The sequence below is a fragment of the Acipenser ruthenus genome, chromosome 6 (genome assembly GCF_902713425.1).
Source record: "Acipenser ruthenus chromosome 6, fAciRut3.2 maternal haplotype, whole genome shotgun sequence".
In the NCBI taxonomy this organism is placed as follows: domain Eukaryota; kingdom Metazoa; phylum Chordata; class Actinopteri; order Acipenseriformes; family Acipenseridae; genus Acipenser; species Acipenser ruthenus.
In genome coordinates this window covers 58,867,160-58,881,994 of record NC_081194.1, presented here as the reverse complement: position 1 = coordinate 58,881,994, position 14,835 = coordinate 58,867,160, and the positions used below count along the sequence as shown (strand labels likewise).

Genomic DNA, 14,835 nt, shown 5'->3' with positions numbered 1-14,835 from the left:
ATAGCATCTAAATCTGTGCAATATCATATTGTGTTACTTTGCCATCCACAAGATCGTCTACGCCATCATAGCCAGATGAACATGCCATGATATAACTGTAAACAAAGTGATGGTTGCCAGGGTTGTAGCCAGCTATGAAAACCATGGTTACCAACATTCTAATTGAAATAACGTTTGGTCACTGCTGAGCTATACATTTAAAAATGGTCTCAAATAAACCGTAGTAAACGAAGCATATAAACGTGTATTACACAGACCTTTATAGCATAAATTTACGAGTAAAAATAATATGCACAGAACAAAACTTTGGATAGTTGAACAGAACTAACTTGCACTTATTATTCGGAGTCTGAGCTCCCCCTCTCCTGTTTTAGCACAGCCGGAATCAGAGTGACAGACAAGGCAGATGGGCGCGCTCCGTCAGACAGGGTACTGTGCACAATATTCATTAAGTGTTTTTCTCTTGCGCCCCATTTTCAAATCAAACTAGTAACTGTCACTATATACCTAAAGCAACAGCTTATATACACCTTAACCCGCTAATTTCAAAGTAGGCTCTTTGAATGACAGGCATTGTAGCTGGCAAATGAGAGCATTCTAGCGCTGCTTCAGTCAACGAGATCTGTCCGAACAGGGTGAAACTACAGTACTATAGTCCCCCGTGAAAAGCGCGGCAAATTTTTCCAAATTCTGCGGCAAGGGTCCATGATTTCTGCAAAAGAAATTCTTGAATTCTGCGGTAGCCTTTTAAACGTTAAAACCAACCCGGTTCTTTGTTAATTTCTTTTTTTTTTATAGGGCTGTTTTCAAAGCTTATTACAGTACATGCTAAAACGAATAGCAAATGAATACACTAAAACATTTATTGAAACTTTAATAACTTTTATTAATTCCAAAAACAAAATTGTGAGGCCACTGTCAGCAGGTAGAAAAGTAAAATAAATTATCAAACAAATACTGGCGCTTTCCAGTTTTAAACCTTTACTGCTATGAGGAAAAAAATACTTTGAAAGTGAGCAACTGTAACAAGAAACTATAAAATTGACCTGAAATAAAAATAAATAAATAAATAAAAATGTTCTCCATTTTCTCAGGACTGTGGTCAGGTATTTAAAGTCCTACTTTCCCATTGAAGTAGAGGAAACAGGGCTCTGATAGTTTCTTCAGAAACAACATGTATGGTCTGCAAAACAGTTAACCCCCTTCCTCATACAAGAGTCTCAGATATTTCCCAGCATGACCAGCAGCTGTTTTATTTCCAAAGTGTCTTTTGCATAGCGCAATTTGGCTAGCCAACAATTTGCGAGATCCTGCCATGTTCGAAACTATGCGTCAAGCACAAAACCAGGTTTTGCGAGGCACAAAACAATGCTTTTAAAAAACAATCCTTAACTCCGCGCACATCACTCCAGCACTCCAGCACGCTTTCCGAGGTACTACAGCAATGGAAAACACCCAACGATCATACAAGGTTCCATCCACATCTATATAATGATTATATTCAAAAGAACAATTGTGATAACAGCATCACTAGTTTTAATACATGTTTAAAAAATAAACAGGGACACTGCAATCATGATTGTTCTTTCAGACCGAAAGAAAACTAATCACTTTCCCAAGCATGCTTTCTTGGTGCTGAAAGAATAACTCCCAAAACAGAATCAAGAGTACAGCATGGTATCATCGTACATACCATCAGTATGTAACATAGACCAAGCCGGCAGATACTAAACAACTACCTGTATAATGCAGGAAAGCTTTACTTTAATAGACGCATACAGCAGTATATCGACCCTACATCGATCAAGCAATAGTTTGCACCTCCTTACCTTGCATTCATATAGATCACATAGATATCAAAGACACTGCTTTTACAGTAGTAGGCTAGGCTACTGATTGGTAAATTTTGTCAGCGTTTTGAATGTAAAATGTTCGCACAACTGTTCTGTGTCGTGTTGGAAAATATACATTTTTGTGCAAAAGCACTCATTTTTGTGAGGCACAAATTTTACGAGGGGATTGCGCATTGCTTCGAATATCTGGGCCCCTGACTTTAGTGAAAATTAAGTACTCAAAAATGCATTGAGCACAACTGGCAGCGCACAAGAAAAAGCGGACTGGGAAATGCCAGCAACAATATGCGACTGTTTAGAACGTGCTTTCAAAAGTTCTGAACAAATTGATACAATTGTAAGTTTATAAACGTTATCTATACAATGCATTCAGAAACTGATGCAACAATTGCAACACTTTAGTACATCTACTAAGTGTTTTGAGAAATATGCAAAGAGCCTGCCACAGGAATTCCATCACACACACACACACACACACACACACAGATGGACTCTCACACCTTTATATTATGTTGGCCATCTGCTAGACCACTGAGACACAGGGACAACATCAGCATCTTATACTACACACAGGTGCACATGTAATGCTGGAAGTACCAAGAGTGTAAGCTGAAGTGTTTATAGAAGCGTGAAACATTTAGAAGAATTAAGAACAGGCATTTACTGTATCTCTTTTTCTAGAAACTCAAAGCTAATAATGATATATTACTTCTTTTAGCAGCATAGGTCAGGGTTGTTTTGCTAGCAGGTGGCTTACAAATTGTCTCTTCGTTCAAATACAACTTACATTTACTGTTGCAACAACACCATCATTAGTGGATTCTTAGATCTCATTCTGTGGGTCAAATAAACTAGCTGTGGCTGAACTAAACCTCCTTTAAGTATTTCAGTGATGGTGTTTGTGTCCCAGACCGATATACATACCAGCATGTTTCTACAGGAAGATGTAGGGTTTGTTGAAAAACTGTGTTTGTTTGAAACATTTATGGCATAACAGATTTTTATACTCAGTAAAAAATAAATAAAAGCCTACAAAGGTGATACATTATATTTGTATAATGAATATTGTCAATATAATACAATACATTACTATACCATTAATTATTCTGCTTTTCATATACAATGTATTGAAAATTATAGCTTTGCATTGTGTACCAGGATTTATCTCAGTATATCTTTAAGCTTTTTAATGCCACTGCAAAGATATTTTTGTCTCGCAGTGATAAAATACTGAGAGGTCTCTTGCTGGTCTTTCAGGGGGCCCATTCTGCAGGGTTCAAATATAGTTGAAAAGGCCTGATCTGAGAATGTTTTTTTCAGCAATCTGATTCAGAAAACATTGATGAAAGTAACTACAGAATAAGGTTTAAAACGTTGCATAAGATCGATCTAAATAAATGGCAGAATATGTATTTGGAAGAGTATGCTGTGAGGTAGTGAAACATGAAAAACACATTTTTTTAACTTAAAAAAAAATAATAATTACCAGTGCTATAATGTTTTATAAAAACTATTTATATTAATTATGTTTTTGTAACTTAATCCATCTGAAGAGTTACTCAAATCCCACACACCCACAGACCTCCCCCTTTATTTTATCACAAGTGTTTCAGAAGTACCTCTCACAGCTTATAAAAGCCCACTCTCATGTTAACCTATTGCTAGGTCAAACTAATTATTTTTTACATGTAATTAAACATTAAATGAGGACATTTATCTAACCCTGCTGTTCAACAATGCACAAATGACACCTTTTCAACAATATCTTTAAAACAATGAGAAATATCACAAGGAATAAAACTACACTTACTTTTCTTTTAAAAACTGTCACAGTCTTAGAATACTTAATAAGCTGCAGCAGAGTATTCCCGAATCTAGGAGCATAGCAGCTAAAAGCCTTGTATACGCCTTTACAGAATAAACCCAGATTCGAAGACTGAAGAAAGAAGACTTGTAGGGTAGCAGTGGGTCAGAAGTGTATGAAGGGGTTTGAACCATAATGGCCTTGTATGTTAAAAGTGTAACTAAAATCAATTTTAGATGGGCTGGAATCCACTAAATGGATGTCAAGCTTGGGGAGATGTACTCCTACAGATATAAATCTCCTCCCCCTAACTGAAATCCAGGTTAGCACTTAATTCCTGCGCGACTCCAGCAGTTTAAAGAATGTACAACTAGGGCACCTGCTGTTTGAGTAGTTTAGCAGCACCACCTTCCTCAGGGAAATTAGCAGTTAATTTAACACAGTGCAATTAATAGACAAGTTCACACCATTTGAAAACACTGGGAAGCATTGCAGCTGTGTGTGTGCCTGTGCCTGTACATGTGTGATTGTGTGATCTGTGTGAGATGTACAAGAATGAAACAGAAATACTCTTGAACTTTTTTCATGCATTAAAAGGGTTTTTTTGTTTTTAGAATCTATGTATGTTGGGAGAAAGTTTGTTGTTCTTTGGAGGATATAAAAGACACTGAAGGACAAGTAGAAATGTGTACAGATTTAAGTTATTTGGAAGCATTAGTTACACTCATTGCAGAGAGCATTTGGAGGTATATTAAATGTAAAGTGACATGAGAGACAAATATATCAATTGTTATTAACAAGGTGGTGATAATCCTTAAATGCAGCCTGGCAGAGTTTTATTTAAAGTACTCCCTACTTTACAAGACAGTCACAGTATGGAAGAGAAGTTTCATAAGTACAGTAGCACATGCTCAATGCTGATTTTTTTCTTTGCAGTAATTACTTTAAAATTAATTACCTAACAAAGTACATTTTATAACTAGAATAATATTACACCAAGCAAGGATATTTTTCTTGCAAAACTATGTGCACTTTAATTGCAATACTAAAAGCAGTGAAAGATGATTAGGGAGGCAGTGTGGTCCAGTGGTTAAAGTCCAGGGATTGTAACCAGAAGGACACCGGTTCAAATCCCACCTCTGCCACTGACTGACTCACTGTGTGACCCTGAGCAAGTCACTTAACCTCCTTGTGCTCCATCCTGCGGATGAGATGTTAAATCAATGTCCTATTGTAAGTGACTCTGCATAGTGTAGAGTCGGGTCTCGCGGACCCGCTCAATGGGACTTGTTGCTGTTGCAGCCTGATCCCTTTCCAGCACCAAAGAAATCTTTAGAAGTGTTTCCTGTCTTCCCACTGGAACCCACTACACGCCATCGCCACACTAGTGTCAGAAACAAGAACTAGAACGCTAGAAGGACTCGCCGCTGACAGCAGGAAATGGGCAACAGAAGGCAGGTAGAGGGAAACAGATCCACGTCACGCTCCCCCACACCCGCCAGCACATTGAAGAGTTTACTCCGCTGCTTCCCCAGAAGCTCAACCTGGAACTCTCTGTGGCTGCAGAGCCAGAACGGCCGATTGACTACTGCTTGTTGGAAGATCAGGTTGAGATGCGACAGGCTCCGGGAAACGACAACGGGTCTGCATAAAGGGGAAGACGCGGACCCCACCTGCCGATTCCCCAAACGCTACACCTGCCGTCGTGGGACACTCTGGAGAGGGAGACTTCCTATACAAACCGGTCAAGATCGAAGGCGTGTCATGTAGGGCTCTCATAGACACAGGCTCCTCCATCACCGTCGTCTGCCCTAATGTCATCCACCAAGCCCGCACCGATTGGAAGACCCGGGTAACCGACACCCCGGTTCAGCTCTGCCCTGTGACTGGTGAGCCCGCCCCAAAAGAAGTAAGAGGCCGTCTAGAGATTACTCAAACCCCACACACCTCCCCCTTTATTTTATTACCACCACGAGGTATGGATAGCCCGCGGCCTGATGAAACCCCTCTTCAAGTTCCTGTCGCCACCTTGTCTACCGCTGAAACTGTGACCAGTGCTGGCCCACCTCCTTGACCACCAGTGCACACCCCTGAGCCGGCCCTGATGACGCCGCTTGTCCCCAAGAACAAGTCTGTAGTGGAGAGCGTCTCCTGTCCCTCACTGAGTCTGGAAACAAGTACGTGCTGGTGGCAATGGACTACTTCAACAAATGTCCCCGAAGTGTACGCGCTTACTTAACCAAGAAGCCACCACCATTGCTAACGCTTTGATAGAGGGCTTCTTTACGTGCTTTGGCTTACCCCAGGAGCTGCACTCGGATCAGGGTTCAAAACTTCGAGAGCCGAGTGTTTGCTGAAGTCTGCCAGCGGTTAGGGATCAGGAAGATGCGTGCCAGCCCCCTGCACCCACAGAGCGATGGATTGGTGGAGCGTTTTAACAGGACCCTGGGTGCACAGCCCGCTATCACCACCAGCATGCACTAAAAGGACTGGGACCTCCAGCTTCCGCTTCTCCTGCTCGCCTATCGCATGACATCTCCCACAAGTTGGCTCTCAACTGCTGGGGACTTGCCAAGCCCACGGACCACCACCGGGAGCCCTGTAAGGCAGCGGCATCTGCCTCTTCGCTATCAGACTGAAGCAGGTTTTTCCAGGGCTGGGAAGTGTTTAAGCAGGGGGCAGTCTAGCCTTGGGTCTCGCTGACCCACTGAATGGGACTTGTTGCTGTTGTAACCTGGTTCCATCCAGGTCCGATCTTTCCTGCCTGCTGACTCTATTTAAAGCTGCAACCTGCATGCTGACAGGGAGAGTGCCGAGAGAGTGACAGCAGCAAGAGCTAAAGACCATTTGCGAGCTAAAACAACGGCACTTATAAGCGCCAATCCATTTCTACAAAACAACAGCACTTATAAGCGCCAATCCAATTCTGCAATAAACGACCCTTTCCAGGGCCAAAGATATCTTTAGAAGTGTTTCATTTCTTCCTACTGGAACTCACTACACGATGTCGCCACAATATAATGCACAGTTCACAGCCTACCTCTCTAAAGTGCTTTGTGATGGTGGTCCACTATGAAAGGCACTATATAAAAAATCCAGATATTATTATTATATACATACACTAGACACCGGAGCGACTGAGAGCATAATGAGCTAAAGCAGGCAGCAAAGAAGGGTGTGTCTTGATGAATCAGGTCTGGGAGGAGGGAAGAATGCATTTAATAATAAAAAAATATAAAATTGCTCCTCTGACTGTATGACTCACCCTGCACACCACACGGTTGTGGCTTTACCAAGTGAGCCATTCAGGGACCTATGTGTTTGTCTTTTGGGGTATTTTGCCCCTAGCTTTGCTCCAGTGGAGATAAAGAACCTGCTTCCAAAGGATTAACTAATATTAACTATTAAGCGGTGCTCTGTAAAATCATTTTCTTTCTTGTTCCCTTATATATCGATGATGTGTGAGTGTGTGTGATAATGAGGCATGTGCATATAGCTTGGGTAGTGACTGACAGAGCTGTCTCTGTGTGAGTGTGAGACGGGCCACAGGAAAGCTGCGCGAAGCAGAGCTGAACTCAACCGGTTCTTATGCTGCAGCGATGTGCTTGTGTTCCTGCAAGGGCTAATTAAAGAACCTCTTTCTGTATTCCCGCTTGACTCCTACTCCAGCTCTAATACAATTTTAAGAATTTGTGTAATATCACCAGTCACTAATCTTGCAGCTTACCAAGGGGTGGGGGGGAGACTGGCTAATGAAGTTGCAAAAAAATCGGTTGACAGACGGAGGAAAAGGACGTTCAGAACATATTAGAAACAGTGGGCTTGTTGTTTATTAAGTAGTTATCCAATATGATTTAGGGAAGGATGCTGTTCCAAGCCTATAAAAATAACTAATTAATTAATGGAATGAACCGCTTTCACAGTTTTATGCACCTTTGATTGTAACAGGATTTTAATGAGTTCTCGTGGATGAATGTTCTAATTAAACTATGTATTTAATAGATGACATAGGAGTGACCAGTTATTGATTTTCTACCCAAATTAGAATGTCCAATTATGCTCCCTCACATAAAGTTGCAGGTTTTGCTTCAGATTTGGGAAGCAAATCAATCGTGGTCCGATTCTGTCTGTCATATGATACAGATCAGGTATGTCACTCCAAAATGACCCACGTTTTGCAACACTGGCCCAACTTGTAAAGGAAATATGTCGTATTGTGAGCAACGTTTTGTTTTTCTTTCATGTTGCGATATTAGTTTTTATTATGTGGAATGTAATGAAAGAGTAATAAAACAGTGAGTAAATATTGTTAGCTACAAAAGATTTAGAAGTGAGTAGTTTTTCGAGATTTACGATTATACTGTAAATCACTTTCACGAATCAGCCCCCAAATGTAGTCTCCCATCATGTTCTCGTTATACTGTCCTTGGTAGCGGCGTTCAAAGTACAGTATATCCTGGTGGAAGCGCTCGCCTTGCTCCTCCGAGTACGCTCCCATGTTCTCCTTGAATTTATCAAGATGAGCATCAAGGATATGGACTTTGAGGGACATCCTACAGCCCATTGTGCCGTAGTTCTTCACCAGTCTCAACCAGCTCCACATAGTTTTCGGCCTTGTGATTGCCCAGGAAGCCCCGAACCACTGCGACAAAGCTGTTCCAAGCCGCTTTCTCCTTACTAGTGAGCTTCTTGGGGAATTCATTGCACTCCAGGATCTTCTTTATCTGTGGTCCGACGAAGACACCGGCTTTGACCTTTGCCTCAGACAGCTTAGGGAAGAAGTCTTGAAGGTACTTGAAGGCTGCCGACTCCTTATCTAGAGCTCTGACAAATTGTTTCTTTAGTGTATAAGTGTACAAGTGTACAAGTGTATAAAGTCAAGTGTAACCTCTTAATTTGTCTTTATTTAAAATAATGTATTTTGGTGATGCAATTATTTTATGTTAAGAGATAAATGTAAAGTGGTTTGGAGGTACAAATTATTTCAGGCAAATTGAGGGCCCTACTCCCTTCTGGGGACCTTTTTGATTTGGACCTTTTGTGCTCACTCTGATCTGGCTGCACAGTGTAAATTATGCCTCAGGTACTCTATGTCTGCCTTACAATTACTAAAATAGCATAATACAGTAGATTATTATGTAAGAATATGCAGTAGTTTCTATGTTTTTTTAAAGTTTTTCTATTGAAATTATGGTTTAAAATGAGATTGTTTAAATGTTCTTTTGATAAAAAAACAACAACATTACAGGGTACTGCAGTCATTTAATATATTTATTTTGCAAACTATTGGGTAAAACTGGAATGCATAATACTGTGAACGGGTTATTGTTTATAGTTAATTGTGTATTTGAGGTACAGGTACATAATGTGTATCCTGTATTCCAGCACACATTGATGTGTCGAGCTGTGCACTTGCGGTTCGTTGCTCTGAATTCATTCCAATCCGCTCCGGTTCTTAAAAATCACTGGTATCTCAATTAATGGATCCAGCCTGTGGTGACATTCACACATCTGGAATGCCAGTGCAGCCTGCTGTTTTTCTCAGGATGTGATTTAACAGAGAGCCACAGGAACTGAGCTTTATAACTGCATCAGCCACACATCTGCTGGTCACATCAAAGAAAAACCAATGACAGTGTAAACCAGGCTTCAGCCCAACTCTCAACTTGTAACCCACTCCATTCAGTACAGTGAAAATATACTCAGAACTGAGTGTAAGGGAACTCTGGGCCTACAAATTCAATACAGTATAGTCAAGACAGTGTAGAACAGTATTGGGGAGCCAACCAATTCAATACAGGATAATCTAAAGAATCCAGTAATGTAGTGGGGATCTGAGAACCAGTTAATTAAATAGAGGATAGTATTGAGAACGTAGCACTAAAATAATTTAATATCAATGTAGTGTAGATAACTGAGAGCCAGATTTAATAAAATACAGCATGGACGACACCTCATTTAATGCTGTGGTTTTGACAGCTTAATGCAGTAACTCAGTCCTAGTATATTCTTCTTGTACAAAGGCCTGACAGGTTCTCTTAAATAATTCAGTAATTAAGACTGCATTGTGATCATATACCAATATTTTTAATTTCAAAGAATGCACATGCACTATTCTGTTAAATTACAATTCATTAACAATCGCAGAATATCATTAAATAAATACCAAGTGTAAACGATTGCACCCACTCGGGTTCGTGCCCCTTTTAAAAATACGACCCAACATGTCAGAGATGGAGTTTTTTAAAGCGCGGTTGCGCTATTTTTTAATAAACACAAAAATAAACAAAACACAAAACAAACACCTAACTCCGATTTGGAGAACTTACTACACAGGTATTTCCCCGACTAACTTGCAGGACGGCTAAGCCGTTTACCTGGCACCGACACAATCACCAACTCGCAGGTTTTCACAGCACTTACTCTTTTTCTGACTGCTCGGAGACAGAGCACCTCTTCTGCCTCCTTCTACTCAGCAGCCCCGTGCAGCCTGCACCCGGTTCTAATTTTTAATCACCCAGGTGCAGAGGATAATACATAATAACACAATTAAATTAAACAATAGAATAATTAACAAAAACTAATTAACAGAAAAGCAATATAATTAAACAATACAAAAGGCGCAATTTTTCTCTTCAGGGAGGTTTTAACCCCCTCCCTGCTGTCTCACATTCCCGCCTCCTTACACAAGCTAAGTCCTTTTAAAAATAGCAGGCTTCATTTCAATGGAAAACCACGAAGCTTCACAATTCAGACTCCGGTTCTCAATTCAGACACCAGCAATTCTGCAGCAACCTTTCTGTACAAGCAAATTGATTTTCAAGACTTTTTCCCTATTGTGCCAATCATCTGGAGAACCTATGAAGGCTGGACTCTCTCCTAAAGCACAGCCACTCAAAGCACAGTGTAAGTATCCGAGAGCCATCAAATGCAATACAGTATAGAGCAATCAGTGAGCAAGACATGAGAACCAGCAAACTCAAATATAGTACAAATAACTCACTATTGGAGATGCAATAGAAAACTCAATACAGTCTAGTACAGTATGTACAGACTACTTAAAACTGTACTGGGGATTGGGCCTTATTGCATACATATATTATAGTGGCACAGTAGCGCCACTAGAGTTAGGGCTGAGTAGGCAGTTTAATGTTAAACCCCAATTTCTGTACTTTAATAACTTTGACCCCGTTCAATGGATTTGCACGAAAATGTGGATGTGTGGTCCCTTTGGTTAGATCTCTTGATTTGGGCCATTTAGTTTTGTTCAGATATGCGGATTCCGAGATCGAGATAGTGAAATTTTTTTTAAAAATCTGTGTTTTTTTGCTGGGTTTTTTTTGTCAGGCTCCAGTTCCAAAATGGTTTGTAAATTTTGTTTGACAATTTTAGGGTACAAGGGGACTAGCTCAGAATAGTGCCTTTTTCAAGTTTGGTGAAAAACTATGAATCTTTTCCTGAGTTATAGGGATTTGAAATGTTGGTTCTGAGCATGCTCAGTACAGTTCTTGCAGTTAGACGTTTGATCTCGAAAAAGGAATTGGCATCATGACAAAATATTTTTCGCAAGGGCCTAATCTACTTTCTTCTGAAAAAAATCTTTGTTCCTTAGGCAGACATTTTTTTTTTCAGTTAAAAAACAAAAAGTGAAACTGCCTGAAAATCATATATCTTTAGTAAACCATGACATATCTGTATATAATTGGTACTCCATAAGATTGACTGTAACATTGTTCTTTTCATTTTGTGAGTGGAAAATGTGTTTATTTTATCTTTTTAAAATATTTTTTCGTCACGTGTCTCACAAAAAAAGGAATTCTTCTCATGAAAAAAGCAGCTGTTCTGGCGAAAATATAAGCACTCTGGCGAAAAAGGAATTTAGAATGTAATTTATTTTGTCATGAGGGGGATCTTCTTTCGTGAGGTTCTTTGGTTCTTGTGAAAAAAGATGGCAAAAATTGATTGTGGACAGCCACCACCGAGTCCTCGGGCAAGGTTTGCCCGAGACTGACAGCATTTCCATGGGCAGCAGTGTGAGGTACCTCCGTTACATTTGAATTGCTGATATCGCAGCCTCTGTTCATGTTAAAAAGACTCATTTTGTTCCTCTGCTCTCCCTCTACTGGAATATGGTTTGTTTGGTTTTTCCAGTGAAAACCGGAACCACGATTACCCGCCGCTGGGTCCTTGGCTAATAATAAGGGGCGGGTATGAAGCTGAAGCCTGTAGTGTACAGGTTAGCTCGTTTGCCTAGCACACCAAAGATCAGTGGATCCAAAACTTTTTAATATATATTATTTATACTTTTATACTAACATAATTAGTTAGTTTTTATTCATAAGTGCCAACATCCAAAATGCTAACAGTGCATTACATATTAAATATATTAATGGTTATAGTAAAATTAAACATCCTCGCTTGAAAACTATCAACTATTCAATTTTTACATTTTTTTTTTTTTGCTGAGAAACATGAGACAATTTAAAAAAAAAGAAAAAAGCCCAGATTATCATAATTTAGATTTTTTATTTAACATCATGTAATCAAAGAAACTGCAGAACAATATCGCAAAAGTCTACCGAAAGCCATAATAGTTTAACAGTAGTATTTAAGGCATGTTGGATTTCAAAATGTCACATTTTTTTAATGTCACAGAGTATGGAAAACTACAAAGCGGTATGTAATTCAGTATGTTAACGTAGCATTATTCCACAAGCTTCATTTAATTATATAGAGAGATGCAAAACTTTTGACCATAGCTGTACTGCTAATTCCCTGTATTCTAATAGATACATTACAACTGTACATGCAATACTGGAAAAATACAATAAGTGAGGCCTCGATTTACAATGGTCTGTAATGTATAGCAAGATGTTTTTTATATATTTGACCCATACTATTAATGTTATAGTTTATTACATATGATGTAACTACTGCTTGGAACTTTTTGTCTAAACAAAATCGCCACAATGCACAAACAGCATACCCAAATTGCTGTCAGCCAAAGGGCTAAAATCTGTTTATGTTACTCTTCGAACAAGCTGAACGTGTCGGAGTCTTCCTGCCTCACAAAATTCCATCAGCTTTGAAGATTACTAATGGATGGTCAAAATTCAGTATTTTTTAAAAATAAATGCTTTTGGGATATTCATTTGTTAAGTTTGTTCACAGAATGATGTTTTCACATATGGGTTGTAACGAATGCATTTGTACTATAGGCTAGGTTTTGACATGCACGTATGTTTTTTTTTTTTTTGAGAAACATTTTTGTAGTAACTTTTGTACTTGATAACATTAATTGAAAAACCCAGTTCATAACTATGATTTTAATACATTGTGTGACTAATTTGAAGATATACTATGTTTCAATATTAACTAAATCAGGTTATTAATGAAAATGATTCATCTTGTTACACAATTGAAAATCGTAGCACCGGCGGGGCTAAGATCGTGAATAGGTGAAGAAAAACGAATCATTTGTATTTTTTATAAACCTGTGTCAGTGTTTAACATATGTACACCTGTGACGTGTTTAATCAAATATAGTCAGTTTTATTTTTGTGCTCATAGTAAAATATGCAGGCTTTCTAGCTATAAATATATTCTCAAAAAAGAAGGACATTCTTTGCAAATAACTTTGTTAATGCATCAGTTAGGGTTGATATTAAAACGACAAAAGAAGGGAAATGCGATGTTAGGGTTTTTAACCCTAGCTCTGCATTCCCTCCCACCCCCTTACAAGCAGCGGTAGGGGCAAGGCAACACAAGCAACCACAAACAGCCATCATCAGTTAAAACGAAACAACAACATATGTGTGCAATATTTATTTATTTATTTATTTATTTATTTATTTTACATTTTGACCACATTTTTAAACTTTTAAATTGCATTCCCTGCCTCAAGATGGCTTCAGATGTACCCGGAGTGGGTGGAGTCAGACCAGAGCCAGAAAATAAACAACAGAGACTTGGGGTTTTGGTGAAGCTGAGCGCGTGATCGCGCTCAGCATTTAATAATTAACAGACAGAACAGAAAATAAAAGGTTTGAACACAAAACAGGATACGGCACTTACGCCAAAATAAACAGATAAACAAAACGAACAGACACTGACACACAGGGACGAACACTAAACAAACACGTACCACGTAGCAATTCGCTTACTTTTTACTTTAATTATCTCCTCACTCTCTCCCGTTCCTTCGCCCTGAACACACAACCCCGAGTGAGTGAAAACATGCTGCTTTTATGCAGTTGTACCAAGACTCGACTGCTAATCAATCATTCAATTGGAGTCGCGGTACAACTGCACGTGAATCAATAAAGTGCAATTCCCCGTGCTCACATATTACATTTTACTTGCACGTGAAGTGCGGTGCCATCCTCATGCCTAAATACAAATATACATTTTAAACACTCGTGTTACACAGACCCATTTATATCCCGTGTACCAATGACTATACACCAACATTTAACACACCCAACATACAACATATAACACAGAAAATACACACAGGGGTGGGCACTTCGTCACAGTCTGGTATAGCCGAATGTATGGCATAACGCTGTCTGTAATAGTGTGGGACTACTGTACTGGGGATCTGAGAGCCAGCACATCCAATGCAGTATAGAATAGAAAACTCAGTAATGGGGATCTGAGAGCCGAAAAATCCAAAGAGAATACAGTATGAACAAAGGATCTGACAGCTAGCTAATTCAGTACAGGAAAGTATAGAGAACGCAGCATGCACAGTGAATCAACATGTACTATGAATCAGTACATACTCCACTTGTTGGGTGTGTAAGAGAATGTGCTTTGACATTAATAGAGAACATGCTGACCTGTGTGAGCTGGTCTCCAAAGAGAGAAAATCAGGAGCTGTCAATTGTCAGCAAATCAGCTGTCTGTCTGCCCAGATTCCTGCCTGACACAACTGAGGGCCCAGAAGAGATGAACTGGACAACAAGCATTAGGTAATAATGTCTTGGGTAACAACAAACATATATGGATATGAGTTAGATCATAGACTACACTCCTTTCCTCCCAGCCCCTCAGCTCTAACCAAAGCTGTCAGACACATGCTGCCCAATGGGGCTGGACATTTTGGTCGATAACACAGGCAGCAGAATCCACAGACTTCCCTTACGACAGATAAAACCCCCTCGAATGAAACAAAAA

General features: G+C 39.5%; 1 protein-coding gene across 1 annotated transcript in view; it reads right to left on the bottom strand.

The window, feature by feature from the left end:
• Positions 1–14,835, bottom strand: part of LOC117410598 (MAM domain-containing glycosylphosphatidylinositol anchor protein 1-like) — a 155,126-nt gene that overhangs the window by 46,939 nt on the left and 93,352 nt on the right. The window lies entirely within an intron of this gene.